The 6000-nt window shown below is 46.6% G+C and overlaps 1 protein-coding gene across 1 annotated transcript in view; it reads left to right on the top strand.

Moving 5' to 3' along the window:
- Positions 1-5132: 5132 nt before the first annotated feature.
- Positions 5133-6000, top strand: part of LOC118096740 (C-C motif chemokine 22) — a 79686-nt gene continuing 78818 nt past the window's right edge. The window contains exon 1 of the mRNA XM_088658111.1: positions 5133-5146. The gene's annotated coding sequence lies outside the window, so the exon portion shown is untranslated. The remainder of the gene's footprint in view (positions 5147-6000) is intronic.

Raw genomic sequence — 6000 nt, 5'->3', positions numbered from 1 at the left:
TGGGCAAGCCAGTCTTTCACTGTGATCTAAAATGGGACATAAACAGTTTGACTTTCCATGATGCAAACTAGGCCAGAGCTTTATCTTAAAGGTGCCAGTGTGGTGCATGGGAGACCAGTGTTCAAATCCCCATTCCGCCATGAAGCCCTGGGCCAGGGGAGGAAGAAAAGCCTTGAGGTCCTTGGAGGAAAAGTGAAACCTAGGAAGCTGCCTTAGTATAAGTCAGACCTACTGGTCCATCTTGCTCAGCATTGCCCTCACTGACAGGCAGCAACTCTCCAGGGGTTCAGGCAGGATCTTCTCCTAGCCCTACCTGGAGGTGTCGGGGGTGGGGTGGGGTTTGAACCTGCGACCTTCTGCATGCAAGGCAGGTGCTCTGGCACTGAGCTACACCTCCTTCTGCTCCCCCACAGCCCGTCAGCACCCCTCTGGGCTGCCGGGGATTTTCTAGGGGAAGATAGATGAGCGCCAAGATGATGTCTGCATGGTGCTTGTGGAGCTGATCTCTGAAATGGTGGGTGCCCAGTATAAGCACCTGGAGAGGAAGGGGGTCTAGCCTCACACGGTTGCCTCACCTTACCTCCTAGGGAGAGAGCATCATAAGAGTGTTCAGGGGAAGAGAGGAGTTTCCAGCCTGAATGTGCCCTCAACCATGACCTTGCAAGGTAGCCTGAGGCCAAGCACTCTTCTCTCCTACAACAGTGTGTGTGTATGTGGGGGGGGGGTGATACTTCTGATCAGCCTTGCAGGCCTGTTGTGAGGATTACTTAGGTAGTGTAAAGAGCATCCATTGACTGGTTTGAAAGAGCTGTCTACAGCAGGACAACCTTTAATTGAAGAATTGGTTAGAGTCATTGTTTAAAAGCCTTTTTAACAATAACAATAACAATCGTAAGCAAACAAACTTATGGGGATCAGAATCCTTTGAGACACAAACACAGGATCAAAAAGTGACTAGCCACAACTTATGAGAGCTTTCTTCCATGCCTTTCCTTTGCTCCTCTCCAGTCTACAGCTTCGCGCTGCAACAACGAAGAAGACTTCTAGAGACAGACAATTTGTTGTGCACCCAGAGCATGGGAACACAAGACATGCCTATGGAACTGCATTTATGAGAAATGCGCAGTGAGAGAGGCGGCAGCAGCAATAGCTCCTCTTGACCACTAGAGATTGCTGTGGCATCGCACTCTGATTCCTTGCCCCCCATTTATTTATGTATTTCTCTATTGCGACATACTGGAATGTTATAGGTGACACCCATTAAAAAATAGAAATGCTAACTTTCAAATAGGCAGTTGCAAGAGAGACGATTGTACAATCTTGGAAAGAAGGGAGGTTCCCTGCAAGAATGGTTTTGTTATGTCTGCAATTGGCAGAGGAGCCGACTCAACAGATGTGAGCTTCCAAGAACGGATGAATAAGAGAATGACTCTGCAGCTCAGTGAGATATTGTTTTATTTAATGGATGGATGGATGCATTGCCGGGGGTTGGACTAGATGACCCTTGGGGTCCCTTCCAGCTCCACAATTCTATGATTCTAGGAATAACAGAGCAACTGAATCAGCCCCCTGCTCACATTTGTCAAACAGGGGCATCATATTCCACCTCTGGAAATGACCTAAGATCCCCCACTTTTGAAATATTTTATTTAAGTTTTGAGCATGAGACCAAACAAACCACAGATCCCAGCACTCTTGTGATATATGATTGCTTTTCTTTATTACGTTTATATCCCACTTCCTTCTTCAAGGAGCTCAAGGTTCTCCCGTTCCTCATTTAACCTCCACAACAACCCTGTGAGGTAGGTAGGTTAGGCTGAGGTGGTGTCTGGCCACGAAGGTCACCCAGTGAGCATAATGGCTGAGTGGGGATTTCAACCCTGGTCTCCCAGGGTTCTAGTCCAACACTCTAACCCCTAAACCACACTTCAGATGCATGGTATGGATGTGGCCAAATTATGGCTGTTTCTATAGATGGAGCATCTTCAAGAGGTCTTCCTGTTTCAAACCTCAACATCTCCAGTCACTGCTGGAACTGAAACCCTGAAGAGTTGGAAGGGACCCTAAGAGTCATCTAGTCCAACCCCAGGAAATGCACTGCAGAAGATCTCCCAGTTTCCATATTCAGCAACTGCAGGTCAGACTGAGAAAGATCCTTGAGATTGAAACCTTGGAGCCTCTACCAGTCAGTGTAGGCAATACTGAGCTAGATAGACCAACAGACTCACAGTTCCCCATGTTTCTACGAGAACAGGGCATTTCCCCATGTTTCTGCTGCCGGAGGTGGCTGGCTGAGCAAGAGGAGAGCAGCCACCAAGAGCCTGTCGCTGATGCAATATCCCTTTTCCGTGGGCCTGGGCCGGCTTCAGCCCAGTGTGATTTGTGCTGTGTGGCTAAATATATCCCCGGAGGAAATCAAGTATGCCACAATGACAAAAGGGGTTTTGCTCTACCCTTGGTTCCTGGCCCTGCAGAAGCAGGAAAGAGTCCTCGAAAGCTAAGGCAGCAGGAGGAGGCTGAAAAAAGGAGAGCAAAGAAGGCCCTTTTTCTCTTTTTAAAAAAATATTTTTTAATTAAGCTTTTGAAATTTTTTTATACGTATAGGACATAGTGATTTCAAACATTGAAAAAACAGAGTTCTTTCAAACCCTTAGACCTTCCTCCATGGGTTCCATTTTTAAGGTTAAATTTTATGCATCTTTTAACCTTATCTAGCTATTAAAAGGTAAAGGGACCCCTGACCATTAGGTCCAGTCGTGACCGACTCTGGGGTTGCGCGCTCATCTCGCATTATTGGCCGAGGGAGCTGGCGTATAGTTTCCAGGTCATGTGGCCAGCATGACAAAGCCACTTCTGGCGAACCAGAGCAGCACACGGAAACGCCGTTTACTCTAACTGTAGCGGTTCCTATTTATCTACGGTACTTGCATTTTGATGTGCTTTCGAACTGCTAGGTTGGCAGGAGCTGAGACCAAGCAACGGGAGCTCACCCTGCCACAGGGATTCGAAACGCTGACCTTCTTATCAGCAAGCCCTAGGCTCAGTGGTTTAACCCACAGAGCCACCTGGGTCCCTCTATCTAGCTATTATATAACCATAATTACCATTAAAACAATTCCACATTACAAGTGTGTTTACATCCCTGCCAAAGATTTTAACTGTTTACAGTGGTCTTTTAAGTAAATTACAAATGTACTTCAGTCTTTAGAAAATACTTGATCTTCCTGGTTTTGGATCTTCCCCGCCTTTTCGTTTTTTCTCTTTCCCTTTGCCATGACTGGGTCTGAAAAGTGGGGATATTTTGCTTTGAAGGAGACTTCTATAAGATGGGTCAGGTCGATGGCCCATCTAGTCCAGCATCCTCTTCTCCCAGTGGCCAACCAGATGCCTCTTCTGGGAAGCCTGCAAGCAGGACCTGACCACAGGAGCACTCTGCCCTCCTGTGGTTTCCAGCAATTGGCATTCAGAGGCATTACAGTCTCCAACTTGTGGAGGCGGAGCATAGCCTTTGTGGCTAGTACCGTAGCAGTCAATAGCCTTAGTATCTTCCATGATACTCCTGTTTTTGTTTTAATAATTTTGTATATGATTTTCAAAAATAAAGGAAAGGAAAGGAAAGAAAGAGACAAACAAAAAAGAAAAGTGATAGTTACCTCTAAATGTCTTACACATTCACATATCGAGATTACTCTGATTACTCGAGATTACAGACTTCCCCCCCATCCCATCCACGGGTCTTCTTAATTCTATTTGCATCTGCATATCAATACTTCTCCACAATTTTCATCTCTGTACTTTCTATTACATTACAAGTGCATTTAAAATCCTGCTAATGTTTTAACCTATTTGCAATGATTTGGTATATACCTTATGAACATTTCCCATTCTTTTTTAAGTTTCTTGTCTTCTTGATTCCTGAGCTTCCCAGTTAATTTTGTCATTTCAGCATCCACTTGATCTGCCATTCTTATTTGGTCGGGACTGTCTCTTCCTTCCATCTCTGGGCTAGCAGCATCCGGGCGGCCGGTACTCCTGTTTTTTCTGACAATGCTCTGAATAAACTTTAAACTTGAACCTCAGAACATGAACCTCAGATTGCAAAACTGTCTCTAGTCCTATTCACAGCATCTGTGATACCGCTTGAACTTTAATGACTTCTGCCCACACCTTGTTCAAGATGCACAGAATAGTAGCTCTCTGCATGGTTTGCTATCATTTCTCAGCACCCACAACAAACTACACTTCCCATGTTTTTTGTGTGATGTCAGGTGCAGGAACACCTAGAATTATGTTGTGGGCACGACCTGTATCCCCCACCCCTTCCAAGATGGACCCAGGGGGGTGTCATGGAGTTCCTCCCCCCACTTTCCAGCTCAACCCACTTCCTTTTGGGATTCCCGGAGAAAAGAAGGATTCAGTAAGAGACAGAGAGGAGACATTTCTCATCTTTATTTTTTGAAAGAACCCAGTAAGAGAACTGATCTGCCGGCAGGCTCAGAACAGATAAGCAGCAATTGGTCTAAGAAGGGATGCAGATGGCTGTAGCTATGTGTTCTCAAGCTCTCTTTCACTCAGTTAAGAGAGCAAAGCGCTTGCAAAAAAGAAGAAGTGCTACTTCCATACAATTTGGTATGGAAACGAATTCATCCTGCAGCCACACAATGGAAATCAGGCAGAGTGACAATGGTTCAGGAGGAGATCCCGTACTTTTTGTCCAATAAACTCACAAGTTTAATGGCCCATTCAGCTTTTGGGTTAGCGCAGAGCTCCTTCTGGTTAAGCAAAACAAACCTGTCAAGGAAAGGAGAAGCCATAAGAGCAGGCATCCCCAAACTGCGGCCCACCAGATGTTTTGGCCTACAACTCCCATGATCCCTAGCTAACAGGACCAGTGGTCGGGGAAGAGGGGAATTGTAGACCAAAACATCTGGAGGGCCGAAGTTTGGGGATGCCTGCATAAGAGCATAAGATGAGCCCTAATGGATCAGGTTCATCTCGACCAGCCTTCTGTCCTCCTAGTGGCCAAACAGTTGCCTGCAGGAAACCAGCAAACGGGGCCTGAGAACGAGAGAACCACTCTAGTGGAGAAGCAGGGGCGTTGCAAGGGGGCTGCGGTCCGTCCCAGGTGTCATGCCTGGGTGTGTGTGTGTGTGACAAAATCCTCCTGGGCGGATCACGATTGGCATGATTGTCATCATGAAAATCTGCCCTCTGATTGCGCAAATATGCCCGGCATCAGCCTGGCGGGTGGCGCTGGCGTATTTGTGTGATCAACTGGCAGATTTTCATGACAACGATTGTGCCTACTGCTAAAATCCACCCGCCAGGGATGCGAGTGCACCCCTAGCTGGCAGCGCTGGCACAGTTTCATGTGCTCGTCGGTTGGATTAGCGCGATCTGCGGGTGTATCTGTTCCGCAGCCAACCCTCCTTAAAAAAGCTCAACAACTCTGGGGCCTGCAATATGTGTGTGTGTGTGTGTGTGGGGTGACAAACATTTTTTCGCACCGGGTACCACCTGACTTTGCTACGCCACTGTGGAGAAGCATCCCGGTTCCATCTGTGGGGGCAGAGCATCACATAGCTGCCAAGTTTTCCCTTTTCTCGCGAGGAAGCCTATTCAGCATAAGGGAAAATCCCTTTAAAAAAGGGATAACTTGGCAGCTATGGAGCATTGTCGTCATGGCTTAGTGGCCATCAAGAGCCATCTCCTCCATGAATTTATCTAATTTTCTTTTACGCTTTCTCTTCCATGTTGGTGGCCATATCTGCCTCCTGAGGGAAGGAGTTCCATTGTTTAATGATGTGCTTCATGAAGAAAGACTCTCTTCTCTGTCCTAGGAGGACAGAGGGTGTGTTCACATTATGGCCTAGTGTTATGAGAGAGGGAGACTAACAACAACAACAAAGCAACTACAACAACAACCACTACTTTATTATTTACTGGCTGGGTTTTGCTACCCATTTCCTCATGCCATGCATCATTTTTATAAACTTCTGT

The sequence above is a fragment of the Zootoca vivipara genome, chromosome 14 (assembly GCF_965207765.1).
Source record: "Zootoca vivipara chromosome 14, rZooViv2.hap1.1, whole genome shotgun sequence".
NCBI lineage: Eukaryota > Metazoa > Chordata > Lepidosauria > Squamata > Lacertidae > Zootoca > Zootoca vivipara.
Note: the sequence above shows the minus strand (reverse complement) of the source record. Positions and strands in the feature narration are given on the sequence as shown.